Source organism: Danio rerio, chromosome 12 (genome assembly GCF_052040795.2).
Source record: "Danio rerio strain M-AB ecotype USA chromosome 12, GRCz13ab, whole genome shotgun sequence".
NCBI lineage: Eukaryota > Metazoa > Chordata > Actinopteri > Cypriniformes > Danionidae > Danio > Danio rerio.
The window spans coordinates 11567098-11588002 of NC_141032.1; the positions used below are offsets into that span (position 1 = coordinate 11567098).

Here is a 20905-nt window from a genome sequence, read left to right on the forward strand (position 1 = left end):
AACACGGCTAAATACTCTTTACAGCAGCGATTCATTTGAACCACCAAAAAATTGCCTCTTTTATAGATGAATAAATAGTTTTAAACACGGTGCACTTGCAGATTTAAGCTTTAGCTGGACATTTCACTTTAGCTGTGTTACACACTGCATGGGAAGTCATTTTCAAAAACTCATAATATGAGCTCTTTAATTGATGACCGAATTTAAATTTTGGATCGATAGATAGAGCTGAAAATATCATTTTTTTATTTTCCTTTCCCTTAAAGTAATGTACCGTATGTTTGACTTTGTGATTAGAGATTATTCAACCATTTCAGTTTCCATTTCCATCATCAAAAACTTACAGAACAGACTAAACATTTTTGGTCTTCTTCTTAAATTAGCAATTTGGAAATAATGGTTTCATCTTGGAACGTATTAACCCATCTAGCATGTTATGACTAAAAATAAAATAAATAATAAATTTATAAATAAAATCATATGAAATTGTGTTCAAGAGTTCACACTTAGCTGATGATCTATCAAAAGCTTGTTTGGCATACTGTCCCGGGAGAGAACCCCAAGCTCAAGGGATCCTTGAGCCGGGGGCTTCCTCCCTTTGGAAGAATACATGAGAAATGGGGTTAGACAAGGGGTTAGACAAGATTGTTATGCATGTTGTATATCTTTGGATGTTGGGAGGAAACTCAAGAACCCGGGGAAAACCCATGTAGTAACAGGCAGAATATACAAACTTCTCACAGAAATGCCTACCGGCCTGGCGGGACCAGGGCTGGCAGTGTTCTTGCTGTGGGGCTCACAGTGCTAACCACTGGGCCGCCGTGCCGCCCGATCAGTGGTAAAGGAGGAGAATAGGGGCGGAAGGGGAGTTTCTTCCAAACGAAGATAAAATGGACTGAAATCAGTGGTTATTTATAGTAGCTTAGGGGTCATATGATTGGAAGATAGTTATTAGCTAATACGAGACCAGTCGTGATAAATCATGCATAAAGCATGTGATCCTCTCGAAATTAGTTTATGAATAAACTTCACTTTGAATTACTCTGATTATGAGCAGAAGAATGAAACACTAGGGTTTCTGAGCATTTTAAATATATTTTTACATCAATGGTTGTTGTTCAGTCTATACACATATGCTGTAAAAATACAAGAACTCAATAAAAGCGAAGCAAAAAACATTTGGAAGAAAATACTATCGACATTTTTTGAATTCAAAATGTTATGTTTTATTTAATTTTATTTGCTGTTTCTTTATGTACTGCAGCTATATTATAACCAAGTGTAGCCAAAGACAGTCTTAATTCTTAGAAAGACAAATACAGTTTAATTAAACGCACATTTTTAATTAAATGAAAGAAAGTTCTTGTTATGGTCATGAGGATCATTAAATGTCTATTGAATGAAAGAGGTTAGCTGAGTTGATCAGTTGACTTGACTTAAAAAAGTGAGTAAACCCATTGACTTAAAAATGTGTGTGCGCTCATGTGTATGTGTGTTTTAGAAGGAGGTCTGTCTAATGCGATGTTGTATGCAGGACTAATGTTCAGGCAGTCTGTAGGGCAACCCCTGGTCATCAGAGTCAGGACCTCTCCTCGAACCCTGACACCATTATTGTGAGCCCATGATTTAGAATCAACCAAGGCAGAAATAGACAAGTGGCAAGTCTAAATGCATTTGGAGAAACAGGCTATTCACATTTGCACATGTGAAAACACCATAAATAGACAATCAGATTGTCTATTAAAATTATTTTGGAAAATGACACACACACACACACACACACACCAACACACACACACATGCACGCGGTGACCTCAGGATCATTTGTCTGATAGGGTCTGTCAGTGTGTGTTGTGTGTGTGCGTGATGGAGAGGTAATTGTTCAGCTCCAGGCTGGAGGGCTTGAGAGACGCTTGTGTTGCCTTCCTGTCCAGTTCATCAATGACTTTACAGATAGGCTTTTTGAAGCACATCCTGAGGAAACAGCTTTCAGACCAGTTTTGAAGGCACCATTATGTCATATCTAATGATCCACAAAATCCCAAGTTGGGTTTGAGCCATAAACAGGCAAATCTTTAATGTCAACCCTGACTCGTTGGAAATACGCCTGTTGTGGCATTTCTGTCAAATGATATTACGTAAAGTTACTTATTACACATTTTTCAACACATTAGGAACATTTTTAGTAATACATTTAACCAGCCCTGGTGTCTGAATCATAAAATGCACGTAGAAACGTTCCTAAAAAGTGAACATACACCAGAATATTTAGTTTAATTTATTCATTAATGATCATGGCTCATATGATAAATAATAAATAATTTAATAATAATTTTATGATAATAATAATAAATAATAATATAATATATTTTCCAGTGATGGGTTGTGGCTGGAAGGGCATCCGCTGCGTAAAAATGTGCTGGATAAGTTGGTGGTTCATTCCGCTGTGGCGATTTCAGATTAATAAAGAGACTAACTGGAAAAAAAAGAATTAATAATGTAATATAATTTTTAAATAATAAAATATTTTGAAATAATTATCATATTATAAATAATTATTTAAATAATAATTTAAGTTAAATACTTAAATAATTTAAATATTTACAGTTTGTAGATCACGACTTTTGCTTGGAGAAGTGGCATTTATGCACATTTCCACCCGTTTTGTGCGTATGCCATGTTTATAAATTAGACTCCAGATGAGTCTGAATCTATGAACATTTTAATTCAGTTGTTGTCAGAAATTAAATGCTAAGTGAGTGGTGCTAAAATGTTAGTGCAGAATGTAAGTTCCAGTGGTTGTAGGTATTGTACTGCTGGATCAAAACAAACACAATTGACCCTTCGCTGAGCCCCGCCCTTCTTAGTTACTGTTACTACGCCAGTCAAGCTTTCATGCTTGGCACCGCTTTTACAGTGTGTAAGCGCCGGTGTCAGACATTGCCAGGGATATAATCTCATTTTTGGCGAACAGGTGAGAAATCCTAGAAAGCCAGACAAAAAAGGACTGCAGTATGTTTTACAGGAGTATAATCACAACATAATAGGCAACCGATAAGAGAATAATTCAATCATAATTGAAGCTAGCTTAGCCTAGCTGCCTCATACGCTAACCATTCAACAGCTCAGCTCATGCTCAGCAGGAGAGGTGAAATTTAAAAATAATAACTAATTAAACTGTGAATTCTGTGAATTAAAATATAGCGTTACTAACCGACGAGGAAACACACATGGACAGCTTTTATATAGTTCATTCATAAAAAGAACAGCCAGAAAGGGGAAACTGATGGATTTGTGCAAAATATTAGCATCATTGACTCATAACAATGTACAGTAAGTTACCTATTACTGTCAGTGTGTTTGTGTGTTCTTTATAAATTACTGAAAAACAGCTGTTGGTAAAGTAAATTGATCGCAGCTGCTCAGTTTGTGATCATATCTCTGTTTTGTTCTGTTGATATTTATTTTCAAATATTCGTAACTTGAAATAGATGGAAATATGAAGTTCAGTAAAGTTAGCAACAGATTCGCAGATTTGTATTTTCTGGATCTATAATTCATGTCAAAATGACCTATTCGCTATTAGTATGACTAACGTTAGTCTTGTCGAAGGCTTAAACGAAGCATTGCTTATAATATTGAGCGAAAAAAAAGAGAAAAAAATAGCTGTGAAACATAACCTGCTTTGTATTCTATAGGAAGCACAGTTTAGATCTGTTTAGGGTAAGAGGTGTGTGAGTTATTGCCGTCGGTCAATGAATGTGTCAAGGATATCAAAACAAAACCAACTTAGCTCCGCTCTTTTAGCCCCACTCACAGAGCTTGATCCACGCTGGTATTTCTCCTCTTGGGTTTTTGGTTTTGACAAGAAAAAACCATCCCATCCAAACTTTTCCATAAGCACAATGGTATGGCCTGTTTCCCTCGCTCGAAAGCTTGACAGAGCCCCTCTGCGTAGCTACGGTTGCTAAGCCACGATTGGTGGGTGGTTGTTTTTGGGTGTGGCTTAGCAAAGGGTCAATTACAGGTTGCCAGATTGAGGACAGGAGCGAGTGATTTAAACAGTGTTCTAAAAAAAGCAACGGCACCTGATAGAAGGAATATTTTCCATATTAAAAGGAGTTTTTGTCCTAACCAACACCTTTAATCAATATATTAAAAATGGCTTTTATTTCTCACAGGTGAACAACAGAAAACTACGACAATGATCACCTCGGGTAAACCTCATGTGCTTTATTCAATGCTAAATGCTAACGAAGCGTGTTGTTAGGACACGCGGTAACCTGCTCACCTAATGTTTACGTTCGCAATATTTATATCATATGCTAATTAATAACCTCATGTGGAACTGAATCTGTAATTTCGGAGTCTGCTACAGTCCACCAGAGGTCGCATTTCGGTCACGAACGCATGCTTTCAGAGCCTTTCTCAATGAATGAATGAAATACACGATTTTCCACAAAGGCAGCCCGGGGTGCAAAAATACAACTGGCTAAACTGCCATTGGGCAGGTTAAAATTACCAAAACAAAGACAGCGTTCCGGCACGGAAAAAAAAACAAAAACATTTTCAATGCAGAATATTTGACTTCAGCATTGTTTTTCAGATAAACAAGAATGTTCTGTGTTTCTTAAATATCTGCAACCATATTATGGTATTTTTATGCTTTAGAAGAGTCAAATGTTTAGATACGACAGCTTTCATGCTCTATTACTTTTACAAACAATTTTCCTTCCATACGAAATCTACCATAAACCTGACCCAAATCAAATAGAGATGAAAATGGAGATTTATAAGTCTTGGACTCTTTTTTATTTTTTTTTCTCTCCACAAATGCAGTATACCAGTCGGGCTGCCAAAAACTTTACTCAATTTGAAAAGCAATACATATGGATTCGGTTATGTGATGCAACGTCACAGTGTATTAGATTGCACTGTAGTGAAAGTATTTTGAGATCATAAAACACAATTGTGCAAGAAGCTATGTAAAAGAAATTTTCAAAATACTGGCCTCATAGTCACAACTTATTTGAAATGAAATGTAAGTTGCTGTTTAACTGTCACTATTGCTCATTTCAGCTAGAAACTGCAGGGATTTCTATGTAGATTTGCCAAAATCGGCTTGTTTTCTATTAAACTTACTTTGAGCATCTTTATACAAAGTATTAAGCTGAAAATGTGTAAAAGTGGCTTTAAGGATTAATTGTTAGAATTTTATTTAAAGGGATTGTTCACCCAAAAATGAAAACTACCTCATCTTTTACTTTTCCTCATGTGGTTTTAAACCTTTATGAGTTCCTTTATTCTGTTGACCACAAAAGAAGATTTTTGACGAAAGCTGGTTGCTGGGACGCATTGACTTCCATAGTTGGAAAAAAGAAAATGCTATGGAAGTCAATGGGGCCCAGCAACCAACATTCTTCACACTATTTTCTTTTGTGTTTAAATGAAGAAAGAAAGTCAAACAGGTTTCGAACAACTGAATGGTGAATAAATGATGACAGAATTTTTGGATGAACTATCCCTTTAACTAACCAAACAACAAATTTCACACACAGTAATTACGCAGCCTTTAAACAGCAGAGGAAACCATATGAAGAGACCGTAGAGCTTCTTTAGTACAGAATCTACTTATACATTCATACAGGATTTATTTCGATCTGGGGTTTGATGTATTAATGTCTATTTGTGTTGTAGTTATGTAACTGTTTTTGTGTGTATGCGTTCATGTGTGTGTGATTTGGAGTGGATTGATGGCTATGTATCAGACTAATGGAAAGCAATAGCTTTTTACAAAGCTCATATACAGCCGAATCTGTAGTGCCCTACATTAACACATGCACACACACACACACACACACACACACAAACACACACACACACACACACACACACACACACACACACACACACACACACACACACACACACACACACACACACACACACACACACCATGCCATGCCATTGTCCTGCACACTTGTGGTGGTTTCTGTCTATCGCAATACACAATAAATGCGCTATATAAAAAGTTACATTACATTACATGAGGATTATAGTATATGAATGCTGGTTGATCAATAAAGAGTAAACCTAAAATAATACAAATACAAAAAAGTCTCTAATACTTTTATTAGTAACCCCTTTTATAAAAAGTAAAACAGATCTTAGTTTGTCAGAGTTGTTAAATGGGAAATGAATGGTGTGATGATGCAATAACATTGTGTAATCGGTTATCTATGGTGAATGAAGGTAATTTGGAAAATTTTTCCCCCACTATCAACTGCTGCAATTTTCTACGATTGCCACTCCAAGCAATACTTTAAGTGAACAGATGAGCCCTTAATCCATGGAGGTCTTATTTCTCTCAATGGCAGCTGCTCAGCTTGTGCATGAAGCACAGAATGATATGACCTGCATCCCGCATCTTTACTTCATTTGCACCTAGTTACAGAAAATGTCCTAAATGTTTTTTGCAATAAAACTTTAAATAACCACAATTTACACTTATATTTGTAATGTTCAAGGACTAGATTTTCTTAAATAAATAAATAAAATAAAGTGAAACACTGTAAGAGTTTCCTTTAGAATCAAAATTTACAGTATGGAGAGTATTCAATTGAATAGTCAAGCATCATTTTCTTAGGCCCCATTCACACGGGGCTTCAGCGTCAACGCTTGACAGAAGGCGTGTCTGAAGTTGGGGCTAAAGCGATCGTCATAGCAGCGTCAGCCAATGAAATTCAGTCATAGGCCACTGTCTAGCTGGTGTTTTTGCACACAGCGATCTGATTGGCTGACGCTTCCGTCGGCGCTTGAAAAGTTGAGCTAGTCCCAACTTCTGCTGCAAGCAACGCCTCTGAAGCAGCGCCGACGGATTCACAATGCAAATCGGCAAAGCCTGATGTCACTCATTTAAAGTGAATGGGAAGTGTTGACGCTGACGCTCTGTGTGAATGGGGCTTTAGGTTTGCAGGGGTACCCAGAGATTACACTTAAATATCATTTGGTGTAGTTACACAAAATAGTTTTCAATTGAATATGTAAACCTTTCATTCATGACACAACAATAGTGTTATGAAGATCTAAAAAGTCTTTAAAACAGATTTTTGCAATTTGACACTACAAAAAGACATGATTATGTGAAAATGTACATCAATATTATGTATATACAGTAGTCATGTCCGAGTACTTACAATAACAAACAGCTAAATCAACTAAAATGCACTAAATTACCATATATGTGCAGAGATTTAGTGTTTTTTTTTTTTTTTTTTTTTGATATAATGGCATCACTAGCTACAGGTCTAATGTGCATAATTTAGCATTTGATCATTGCCATGAATCAGTAAGAACCAAAATGGGTCTGAGAAAGACGAAGACAATCTTTTTTGTTTTAAGCAACGTTTCAGTGTTGTGTAAACATTATGGATGCAACAATACAGTTAGCCTACGGTTCAATACATACCTCGGTTTTTAACATGGTTTTCGGTTCGGTTCTCATGGCTTTACGCATGTTTTTTTTTTTTTTTAGGTTAAGGATTTATTGCAATACTCCTCTTGTTTTACTTAAAATCCCCCCCAAAAAAGTACAGTAGTTCCTAGTGTATTGTATAAAAAAATGAACACTGAAATCTCGCAGCTGCTGGTAGCCCATGTACAAACTGTGGAACACATAAAATCCTACACTCTGAAAATAAACATACATGTGAAGTTAATAAAGGTAAATTGGTAATTTCAAATAAACACATTTGTACTTAAGTAAACATAAATAAACCATCTTAATTATCTCGGTGCTAAAAAAATGCTAGACTGTAGTCTGTAACGCGGATCAAGTGCTTTTATAAAATGACAAAAGCCCGCATCTCCAATCACCTAAAACGACTGCAAATCTTTAGCAATAAACACCCGCACTGCCTTTGTTATGTTTATGTCTCTCGGAACCAGTTGGGTATGTTTGCTTGAAAGATTCAGCGAGTGATTGTTGCTATTTGGAGGACTTTATTACCTTCTCTGCTATCCTATCTTCAGACAGTGATATTGCTTGAGTCATTGCTGCAGTCATGGTTATACGTGTAAAACAATGCTTGCACAGAGTTATTTTTGTTTACTTTTTTTCTTTTATTGGCATTATACTTACATGCAAAACCAAAATGTCCTCACCGCAGATTTGAAAGACGCCGGCGCTTTCTCGTACTGTTGCCTCAACATCACTTCACCGCCACTGGCAATGTTAAAGTGTGGAATGATGGTCAAGTGCTCCCTAACTTTCATCTCAGCTCATGGACTTACAGGCACACGCAGTCAATTCGGGGAGATATGAAACGCACATAAAATATTTAAACGCAAAACCGAGAAAACCGCAATTCACAAGCGCGTATTGAACCGTGGAGGTCGCACCATACGGTTCAATATTATAACAGTGGCATCCCTAGTAAACATACTGTATTTTCCACTGTTTTCAGATTTAATTTATTATAATGGAAATGATACTGCTGTGCTGTGTTCATTGGTAAAGGTTTTGCTTTTAATGGATTATAGTTTAAGTTGCCTTGATTCATCAATCGTCGTTCATTATTCATCAAATAATGAACAAAGTAATGGGGTTAGACAAACCATATTTTTTTTTACCAACCACACACAAGCCTCTCCTACAAATGAGCACTAGAATAATGATCGCCAGCCCTATGGTTTCTGTGCAGCATTGCCAAAAATGCCATGAGTACAAATGTTACAATTTACTCCACCCACAGTGCAAGTTGTAACAGACAGGGGGTTATTTGTAACAGATGCATTTAAAGGCAGATTTCACACAATTAAATTAAATTCATTCATTCATTCATTTTCTTGTCAGCTTCGTCCCTTTATTAATCCGGGGTCGCCACAGCGGAATGAACCGCCAACTTATCCAGCAGGTTTTTACGCAGCGGGTGCCCTTCCAGCCACAACCCATCTCTGGGAAATAATTTAAATTCAGTTTACTTTAAATAGTAGCTATATATATATATATATATATATATATATATATATATATATATATATATATATATATATAGCTATATACACTCAGGAGTTGGCTCATTTCTTTTTTATTCTACATAGGACAGAATGTTTATGTGTTTATTTGTTTATTGGATAAACACGTTTGCATTATTATCCATTATTATACAATGCATTTATTTGCATTATTAGCAATAAAATATTTTTTATCTATTAAAACAATATTTTCTATTAAAAAACATTTTATTTAAAAAGTTCTCAACGTTACACTCAAACTAAAAAAATATATATTTTGCTAGTTTAATTGATGTCCAACAGTGTGTGGCTTAATTGTAACACCCTGTTACAACTAACCCCGCTGTTTCATGTTTTACTCAAAACTGTCTAGCGGTCATTGTGTGTTTTTTATATCTTTCAAAATGGTTCCATCTTTTAGCCTAGAAGACGGTGATCACAACAATATAAGATTTTACTAACATACTTTCACAAATTTATTTTTTTAAATAAAAATATATCAACTATAATAAAAATACTTTTATGCTGCAAAAATAGTTTCTCCTCTGTTTCTCATCCAAATTTCGCCGAATTTTTAAAAATAATTTGCAGGAAGATGTCTGCTGACAGTGTGGTGAAAACCTCAGAAGCAAACCCTGAGCAAATACCTTAACATTCCGTGTTACATTTAACCCTGCGTTACTTTGTGCCTTGCGCTCCCCTATACCAACCCCAAACACACACACAGACACGCACAATGATATTCTGCTTCTTACACTTTTATGAATACTGTCTTGCTAAAAACATTATAAATGCAGGTACTTTTAGCATGAGGAAATATACCCTTTACTTTAGTCAAAAACTAGTGGTGTCCTCTGATTAAACATTGGTGATATCCGCTTGTTAAGAGTGACGTCACGCGAAGCGGCTTCCGGGTCCAAGCGCTCTATTCAACTGAATGGGGAGATTCATGAAATGGTAATAAACTTTTTCAAAGCGATTTATTGCTTTCGAAAATCACGATCGCAGTATATATGTCCATGCCTAATATCTGATGGCCAGAAAGTGATTATTTTTTTTATAAATTATTAAATTTTTGGTATTTGTTATGCAGCAAGCCCAGAGATTGTTGTGTACACTGATTTTATATAAAATTACCTTTAATGTGTGATAGGAATAAAACGTGATCATAAACGAATTATTTCTCCACTCAAATGAGTGGCGGCTTGGACCCGTAAACAGTATTACATACGTCACAAACACGTCACCACTTAACAAGCGGATACTCCATGCTGATGAGGGGAAAACCTAGATATTAGCAGATTTTGCTGGTTTATATTAGAGGTTTAGTCAAGGCATGTCATTTTGACCTGAAGAGTGAATGGTGTACACAGAATTTTAAGACAACAGGAGGTTTTAAATAGAGCAATCAATTACTGAATAATGCTGTATTTTATCAAACATTTTCATTTTCTTTAAATATACTTATCATTCGTTCATACTTTTGCCATTGCTTTTAAATCAACACCAATGCATTACATTCAAATACTATAATTGTATCAGTTTATAATGAATAAAACTGCTGTAACTGATTATTTTGTTTTTCAAACAAACTATAAATATGCGCACAAATAGTCTGGAGTGTTCATACATTCTGTTCTTGTAAGAAGACATCAGTGAATGTCACAGCCTTTGTGGAAAGATGAGTTATTTCCAGCGTGAGTGATAAAAACATTGCCATTTATTTCAGAATCAATCGAATTTAAAGACCTTTAATGCATTAAATTAGCACACTTATAACAAACACAATGTTACAACATGTGTAAAAGCTGAAATAGTTACAGGCCTTTACATGTGAACAATCTTAAAGGCTTTCCATGTGAGAAACAACTGAGATATTGACGAGATCTTATTTGTTGTTCTTCCTTCCTACGAGTCCACAGCAGTGATGGATGGATTGATGGTGCTGACAGAGGAGCGTCAGGACAGAGAAGAGAAATAACAGGCAGTAAACTAAAGAAATGTGTGTGTTTGTAAAGGCCTTTCCCTCTGGAGAGACGCCAGCAGTGCAGCCAACTTTCTGAATTTAAACCACATGGTCTCACTGACTGGCATCAACACACACACACACATTCACACACGTGTTGGAGCACATGTTCAACTTCTGTTGTCCACCCACACATACAACCAGCAGCAAGTACACACACACACACACACACACACACACACACACACACACATACACACACACACACACACACACCGCACATACACACGCACACAGAGTATATAATTGACTGTGAGCTGATGTATTATTCTGACCTACATTACTGTGTGTGTGTGGATGTGATGGACTTGGTGCTGAAGGCTGTATAATGCTTCAGCACAGTCAATTCTGTCATTGTTTATCTCACAAATGAGCTTCTGTCTGTCTCTCTCACACACACCTGTAGGTTTAATTGCACTTTTTTTTTACGTTTACACTTTTCGTATATTAATATGCCAAACATAATGGGTTTTTGTAAGTAAGCTAAGAATTAAACAGGGTAATATAGTGTGCACACGCTACAAGAGGTTGTGTTTCAGGGATTTTCCCATGGTTACCAGTTGTCCTTTAAACTACTAATTTACCATAATCAATTTACTTCAACATTCAGTCTAAAGTCGATTACTGATTATATCATTTTGAGATTTTACACCTAACAGATACAGCTGAAATCAGAATTATTAGCCCCCCCCTGTTTATTCTTTTTCCCAATTTCTGTTTAATGGAGAGATTTTTTTCAACACATTTCTAAACATAATAGTTTTAGTAACTCATTTCTAATAACTGATTTATTTTATCTTTTCCATGATGACAGTAAATAATATTTTACTAGATATTTTTAAGACACTTCTATACAGCTTAAAGTGACATTTAAAGGCTTAACTGGGTTAATTTGATTAACTATTCAGGTTAGGGTAATTAGGCAAGTTATTGTATAAGAATTTAAAAAAAATAGCTTTAAGGGGCTAATAATTTTGATCTTAAAATGTCTTTCTTTTTAAATAAAAAAGTGCTTTTATTCTAGCCAGAATAAAACAAATAAGACTTTCTCCAGAAGGATTTTTTTTTTTCAGGCATACTGTGAAAATTTCCTTGCTCTGTTAAACATAATTTGGGAAATAATTAAAATAGAAAAAAAAAATCAAAGGGGGCTAATAATTCTGATTTCAACTGTACATCAATTTCTAGCACTGTTTGCTATATGAACGATACCATAGTGTAAAGTATGCAATTAGTTACTAAAAGAAACCTGATGATATTGAATAGAACTCTAAAACATAATCCAAGATCATAATTAATGATCGTAGTAATGATAGTGCAAAATGAAAAAATGAAGTAAAACAATCACAATGAATAAGCATGGAAAAAAGAATGCATAGGCTAAGCTCATTGTGACTAGGTCAGTGGAAAATTAAAAAAGATCAAAAGGACACGAGGGGCCCTATCAATCAAATATCTGGAGCAATGAGGTGCAAGACATGTCATGGTGCAATTATGTCATATATATGTGGACTCGTGGTCCACTTAAATTTGTAAAAACAATTAAGTTGACTTAATCAGTTTGTGGCGGCTCACAGCAAGAAGGTTGCTGGTTCGAGCCTTGTCTGGGTCAGTATTTCTGTGTGGAGTTTGTTCTCCTCGTGTCTGCGTGGATTTCCTCTGGGTGCTCTGGTTTCCCCCACAAGTTCAAAGACATGCACTATTTGGTGAATTGGGTTGGCTAAACTGTCCGTAGGCTATATGTGTGAATGAGAGTGTAAAACTGCGTAAAACACATGCTGGATAAGATAGCGGTTCATTCCGCTGTGGCGACCCCTGATTGATAAAGGGACTAACGTGAAAAGAAAATGAATGAATAATTGATTTGTGTGAAGGAATTGAAGGAATTTTCTGCAGTGTTTAAAATGCCAACTGCTTTAATTTCGTGACTGACATTCTAAAACATATGCCTGAGTAATTGGTGGTTCATTTTGCTGTGGTGACCCTGATAAACCAGGCAATAAGCAGAAGGAAAGGTTGAGTGAGTGTTATAAATTGAAATGTATAATGTATAAGTAACTGTTCAAAATGTATCAAAGTGTATTTTCCATAATATTTTTATTTTTCGTTTTCAGTTTGTACACATTAAAATAAAACATTTTACAAACATTTTACAACAATAACAACCTTGTTGTATTTACAAATTTTACAAAATATTATAGACCTCTATTATAGATATAAATATATATATATATACATATATATATATAATAAAAACTAAAAGCAAACAAACAAACGAACAAACAAAAAACTAAAAATAAAAAACAATAAATAAATAATAAATAAATAAATAAATAAATAAATAAATAAATAAATAAATAAATAAATAAATAAATAAATAAATAAATAAATAAAAAAAATAAAAGTAAAAATCATTAATGGTAATCTATTCAAACACGACAATTAAAATCATACTGAGTACTAGGTACAGCAAATATATATTAAAGAATGTATCAATACAGAACTATAAAGCTGGAACTGCATTATCCATCAAAAATTATTCATCAACTTCTTCCTCTGTTAATTCCACTTCTTTGATGTAACTTATGAAAGGACTCCATATGTTTTCAAATACATGTTGTTTAGCTTTTAGTATACAAGTTATTTTTTCTAATTGCAGAATTGAAAACATTTGTCTTATCCATTGAGTAGAGTTTGGTCTTTGTGTCTTTGTCTTTTGGTATAAAGCAAGCTGAGGTCTATAAATACTTGTTCGCTTCTACTATAGTTTGACTCCTCTGGGTATGAACCTAACAAAAAGTCAAAGTGTATTTTAAAGGACCTGTCTGGTCCCAGCACAGCAGATTTATTCCCAATCACCTGTTTCTTGTCATCCCTGCCTGTCTGTATCTCTCTCTCTGTCTGTCCGCAATGTTATATCTGTGTTTTTTTAATCTGCAAATTGTTGGTAAATCATTTCCATGCTCATTGGTGGTGTTTGGGAATTTGCTGTTTAGTAAATCTGGCCCATAAATTAGAAGCAAAGTACCAAAGTTGAATTTTTGGACAGAGTATCCCTTTGAGACAATCAGTTTGGATTGCTTTTGTTAGTTTTTTCACATGTAGTTGGATCATATCGTAGTAAACTGTATACAGCATTTCAGATTTGAGAATATAACATTTTTATTTCAGTTAGCAAGCTACTGTCTGTCTTTCTGTCTTTCTGTCTGTCTGTCTGTCTGTCTGTCTGTCTGTCTGTCTGTCTGTTAAACATAACTATAATTCTGATGTGTTTGGTGTGTCGGCAAAATCAGTAATATTAGAGTCCATTTTGGTTTAGATGCTGTCACAGAAGACAGGCAGCTTTCTTGGTTTTGTCTCTGCAGATGAGAAAAACTCAGACAAAGCAACATGCGAGACTCACGCACACACACACTCAGACACAATGGACATTAGTCTCTCAGCTTGTGTCAGACTAGAGGGGATGGATGAATGAATGCTACAAGGGAGGAGGGATGAAAAATGGACCTCGTCCTGTTTTTCTTTTCCCCAGCCCCCTTCCTCTCTCTTTTCCCCCTGCCTCTTCCTTTCCTAACCGCTTTGCATTGTTTTATTCTCCTTTAGTTTTTTCCTTTTTTTATACATACACAAGCACATTTTATCCAATAAAATAATTACTCATTATACACCTTGCAAATTGTCTTGCACTGTGCATTGTACATAGCTTGCATAACTCAAAAAAAACCTCTTATGCCCATATGTGAAATGCTGAATTCTGTATGGCATATTTTCCTTTTTTTTTTTTTTCCTTTTTTTTTTTCTTTCTCAAAGGGCTAGTTTTCCCAAAAATTTAAATTTGGTCTTTATCTTATCTTTCAATTTAACAGCTAGATTTACCAAACAGGGCTAATTCCAAAACACCACCAATGGGCATGAAAATTTCTGTAGATGATTTACCAACATTGTGCAGATTTAAGAACATAGACCTTTTACAGGCAAAGATGAAAGAATTCAGAACTGGACAGCACCCATGTGCTCAGCTCATTCACCTTCTTACAATTACTTAGAGGAGATCAAGTAAATACCAACTGCATTTTTGTGAGATCTTCATATAGATATCACAACTATTTATGTTGGCTACGCAGTGGCGCAGTAGGTAGTGCTGTCGCTTCACAGCAAGAAGGTCGATGGTTTGAGCCTTGGCTGGGTCAGTTGGCGTTTCTGTGTGGAGTTTGCATGTTCTCCCAGTGTTCGCGTAGGTTTCCTCCACAGTGCAAAGACATATGCAGTGCAGGTGAATTGGGTAGGCTAAATTGTCCATAGTGTATGAGTGTGAATGAGTGTGTATGGATGTTTCCCAGAGATGGGTTGGAGATGGAAGGGAATATGCTGCGTAAAAAACATATGCTGGAGAAGTTGGTGGTTCATTCCACTGTGGCAACCCCAGATTAATAAAGGGACTAAGCTGAAAAAAAGAAGAAATAAAACTATTTGTTTTTGATATTAAGGTGCGAGGAGAATGGCTCACATGCTGTCTGATAGAACTGTAGGACTGCTGTGGTGTTACATGACTCAACATAATTGTTTGATCCAAGTCATCTTTTAATTCCTGAAGCAAATTAAAAACAACCTATTTGGTAATCGATGTGTTCAGTTGACATGTAGAAAAAATAAACATTTAAGACATGCTTTTTAAAGTGTTAAATAATGACGAGAGACACCAGTAATTTGTGGAGTGTGCACAATAGTTATTTGTGTTGTGTGGGTAATTTAATTCCCATAAAATGTGTGTCAGACACACTCCTACAAAAGCATATTAAGTAAGTTTAGTTGCAAAAATAGCTATGTTCATGCATTTTCAGCACTTTTCTTCACCGCACAAGTTTAGTCAATACAGTACTTTTATTGGCTCTCTCATTTTTTTTTTCTGTTTAAAAAATGCTAGCCATTAACGTATTTTAGGATGTTTGTTCATTTGTTTATTCGTTCATTCGTTTTTTAGCATTTACATTTACATTTAGTATGTTTTTTTAAATTTGTTTTTCTTAATTCATTCAGTTTTGTATGTTTTCATACAAAGTGACATAATCAGCTGGCCAGCAATCTTTATCATTTTAAAAGTTTTAATTCTGTATGCAACATTTTTTTTCTTAAGGGAAACAAAGAACTAAAGAGGAGGGTCAACCAAACATCTCAAATATTCTTTTGGAACAGACTAAATGGAAGATATAACAGTAATAGCTTATGTGTATAACATGTTATTTGCAATATAACTTTGTTATAACAAGTTTTGTCTTTTTCTCTCCTATAGAAAGAAATGCAACTTCAAAAGGCTTTTTCATCGCAAGACAACCACAATAAGGTATGATTTTTTTTATTATTTATAATTGTACAAAGTTTGCTAGTGTACCCTAAAAACTTAAACAAGTCAGTATTTTTGCAGCTTCATCATAAAATTAGTGAAAATTTGGTTATATCCTAAAATATGTGACTAAAATTAGCTCATTAGGTTTTAACATTTTTGTTTTGAAATAAAACATCTCAGAAATAAGCTAGTGACAAGGCACTTCAGATTGACGAATGAAATTAATGGGATTTTGTGGACAACCTAAGAAAAATCCTGCCTGATAAGCATGCAATAAATAAGTGAGAAAATAATATGATTGCTGGGGATGAGCAATAATTTGCACCTCTGTTATATAGTGAATAGTATGTGTAAGAGCTGATATTGAAAAAACACTCTTCACTGATGTTCTATACAGTAGCTTGTAATTCAACTCTCGATTATCTCAATATGTTTATGATGTTATGATGTTTTTTGGACTGGAATGGGTTTAACTGGTTAACTGGTTATACCAGCCTGATTTCACAAGGTTAGGTTTAGTGACTAATTCGTATCAGTCATACGAAAATGTACAATTTTAAAACGGGGGTGTGGCACCCAACCCGACCCCTAACCCCAACCGTCATTGGGTGATGAGCAAAACATATTAAATAGTACAAATTAGATCATACGAATTCATACAAATTAGCCACTAAATCAAAAAGTTACATATTGCTGTGAGATTGTGTTGGTTATACACAAAATGGTACTGATATTAGATTATTTTCATGCCATATTATTACTATTTTTAAACATTCTTGTAAATTATGTAAAAAAAACCATGAAGTCTATTGTTAGTGTGGAAAATATACATTTTAGCAGATCTGGTTGTCTTTTAAGTTTTCTTTTAACATTCCTCGTTAAATACCTGCAATTGTCTGAAACAAATTGGTTTAAAATGACCTACTATTTCTACTTACGCTAATTTATGTATTTCATTGATGAGGAATTGAGTCTTTGCTACTTTGTTACTTCCTAATGCGTTGCTCTTGTTGCTGAATGTAGGATAGAAGTGGTGGTGGCAACCTCTAACAATGACAGCATAATTTGACATGCCTTAGTATTAGAATGTTGCATGCATGAAGATCGCTGGTTCGAGTCCTGAGTTTTGAGATTTATTTCTGTGTGGACGATCCAGGGACATGAAATATACAGTGCTCTGCATAATTAAGTACACCCCATTTTGAAAATGATTATTTTTCTCCATTTCTCAGTGAGTATAGGCAATGTATTTCGGTGCATTTAAACAAAACCAATTTATTAAACAGTTATATTTATTCAAATAATATTTGTCACCAAAAAAATTAGAAATTTAAAGAAAGAACTATTAAATTCAAGAAAAAATAATGCAAAAAAAATACAACCTACAAAATTCAACTAAATTTTTCACTTTTTTCTCTTGATTTTTCCTCTTTTAAAAGTTTGTATTTAATATTTTTTTATAACATACATTTGGGTGTACTAGTTTCTAGACCGTTATCGTAAGTTATTTTGTTAGATAAGCTCCAGATTTGGCTTCAGTACTGACTAATCTAATGTATATGCACAAATATATTACTGTATGGCTTACTGTTAAAGATATGAATTTAAAAGATTGATTTGTAAGGGCTGTACTTATTTATGCTAAACACTGTATTGGGTAAAACAAAATTGGCCTTAGTGTATAAGTGTGTGTATGCGAGAGTGTTTCCCAGTCCTAGGTTGCAGCTAGAAGGCCATCCACTGTGTAAAACATAAGCTGAAATAGTTGGCAGTTCATTCTGCTGTGGCCACCCCTGATAAATAAGGGAACAAGCCGAAGAACAAATATTATTAGAATAGCCCTGATCATACTTATATATACGAAGTAGGCCGTTCAGACAAGTTCTTAGTGACATTTACATTTACCTATTTAGCAGACACTTTTATACAAGTTGGATAAAGAAGCATTGCAAATCAGAGAGTAGCAGAGAGTAGCATATTATATACATGCTATGATAAGTCTAATATACTAAATGTAATATAAATATAATCTAATAAAATAAAACTGAAAGCTCATACTGTATATTTGGTGATATAACAAAGTCTCTAACAATACAGTAAACTTACAGTATTTCAGTATGAATTTTGCTTTCAGTTTTCTTTATTTTCTGCATGCATATAGTCTCACAATGCGTGAGAGCACTCTCTGTGAGATACTGTATCCATATGCTTTTAGGTCACACTTAATTTTGATGGTCCGTTAATGATGGTCGCTAATTAGATTATAAGTAGAATGTTAGGTTGGGGTTTATGGTTAGGGTTAGTGTAAGTTGACATGTACTTGCTCACTTTCCTATAGTAAGTTAAATGTCTTTTGAAGGAGCAGCATCAACAGATATTAAGCAGACAGTCTACTAATACTCAAATGGATCATCAAAATAAAGCGTTATCTGCTTTTTCCTCCATTTTTAGCATGTTGAGTGAACTGAAAAGCAGAAGCAAAGTTGGGAGTCATGTATTTAGTTACCATTTATAGTCCCACTGTGCATGACGTGACTTTAACTACTGTGTACTAACATTTAAAAATTAATTATGGTAGTGTATAATACATAATGTGTGTTTTGAAAGTGTACAATAATGAATGTTAAGAGAAATATCTGATGGCCAGTCAGACAAAATATAAAAGATATCAGTGTATTATTACTCCTTTATAATTGATGCTGATGTTGTTGTGAATCATATGCTTATTGAAGCATTTTAAGAACGGCTTAATATTGTTGTATGATCCAGTATTGTGATTTGTGTGCCTTACTCAAATACAGTCAACACATGCTGGGAGCTTTTGTACGCAGTGCTGTGTGTATTTCCCAGTGGATAAGCCGTGCTGTTTGATTACCCATGATACTACTTGTGTGTAGTAGAGTCACGCTGTGTGTATTGTTTGATAAGCCATAATCATAAATCCTAAAAGCTAATCACTCGCCCACTCTGCACCCAATCAAAACACAGCCACATTACCCAGCGCTGGGCGCTATTGAGCTATCCATCATGAGCAATATCAGCACCCTGTGTGTGTGAGAGAGAAAGATGTTGCTTCCCGTCGGGTTTTCTATGGGAGTGTGTCAGCGTGTGGGGGTTAGTTTGGTTTGTAATGTGAGGTTGTTTATGTGCATGCGCTCACCCAAAATGCAAATTCAGTCATAATTATCTGCTTCTGTTTTTCCGAATGCTTTGTTTTTTTTTCTCATTCATATTAAAAAGCTGATCTTCTTAAACCTCTGTGTTGCCTGCAGGCAGCATAACCTATTTAAGTGATTTTAAAAAAGTGAGATGCACATCTAATTGGTTAATACTATTTTAAGTAGGACAACTCAGATACTAACCAACAAAGGTTCTAAGTAGTAGCTACATGACCCAGAAGGGACCATCTTGCTTCCTCTTTTAGCAGGATCCATATTTTCTCTAAAGAAAATTAAAAAAGAAAAGAAAGAAAAGAGTTTTTTTTCATCTGTATAATTGTCATCTTTATTGTTATGCTTTATATATCATAAAATATATTTTAGGAAATTACATAATACTGCATTTTGCCTTAAAGGTGCAGTAGGTAATTTGCCTAAATGCTAACCGGTTAGCATAATATGTTTGAACACAATCCCTGCCGTCCAAAGCCACGCCTCCTGAAATCACAAACATCTGCACCTTAAAGATGGCAGAGACCCACTAGATCAGTAGCTGCGTCCCAAATGGCACACTTTACACTATGCACTCATGCACTATGTACTTATGCACTTACACACTCAACAGGATAGTATATGTATGTATTGTCGTCCCAAATGGCACACTAATGTGTTTTTACTAAGCGAAAATTCAAACCGTTTCCCTGATGACGTTTGACGGTTGCCAAATCAGTGAAATAAACGACCGAATTATCAGATAATACCTGCCGTGAGTATTGCCGCATTCACCATCGGAAGGCGCTAAAATCACTCTCGTAGGAGAATTTTGCTTTCACCATCCAAAATAAATAAAGTTATTCAACATGTGCGTCTGATAGCTCCGCCCCTTCCGCTACGTAAGCAAACCTGCGGTTGTTGAGTGCATGTAGTGTCTATCATTACACACTTCATTTTAGCGGCTGAATGAGTGCATCATCCGGGTAATTAAAGTGCTCTTATTATTTTTAGAGTTTTCAGTGTGAACCCACTACCTAAACTATTTATACTACAAAATGGCGTAGAATAGTGCATAAGTATGCGATTTGGGACGCAGCTAGTGTTTCTCAAACTGTGGTACATGGGCTTACTTCTAGAAGTATGTGGAGGAATCACTATCATTTTATGTATACGATAACACCAATGTGATCAGCAATGGCGGTTCTCTAAAGCCTTCAATCAAGGCGATGTGCTTACAATGTTTACTTTAGTGCATCGCGTCATCAGCTGCTAAAAATCAATCAAATTGACGTAGAACTAGAGAAAGAGGTGCGTGGTGCTTGCAGAGCAGATACGCGGTAGAGCAGAGGAACCCAACTCTCAGGCCGT

At 35.2% G+C, this 20905-nt stretch overlaps 2 protein-coding genes across 4 annotated transcripts in view; one reads left to right on the forward strand and one right to left on the reverse strand.

Moving 5' to 3' along the window:
* get4 (guided entry of tail-anchored proteins factor 4) overlaps positions 1 to 20905 on the reverse strand; it is a 707996-nt gene that overhangs the window by 223774 nt on the left and 463317 nt on the right. The window lies entirely within an intron of this gene.
* raraa (retinoic acid receptor, alpha a) overlaps positions 1 to 20905 on the forward strand; it is a 333795-nt gene that overhangs the window by 102292 nt on the left and 210598 nt on the right. For 2 of the 3 annotated variants that reach the window (XR_015503272.1, XM_087274660.1), the window contains exon 2: positions 16332 to 16382. The gene's annotated coding sequence lies outside the window, so the exon portion shown is untranslated. Of the gene's footprint in view, positions 1 to 4181; positions 4218 to 16331; positions 16383 to 20905 lie in introns of all 3 variants that reach the window. The other variant, XM_087274661.1, reaches the window with a different exon arrangement.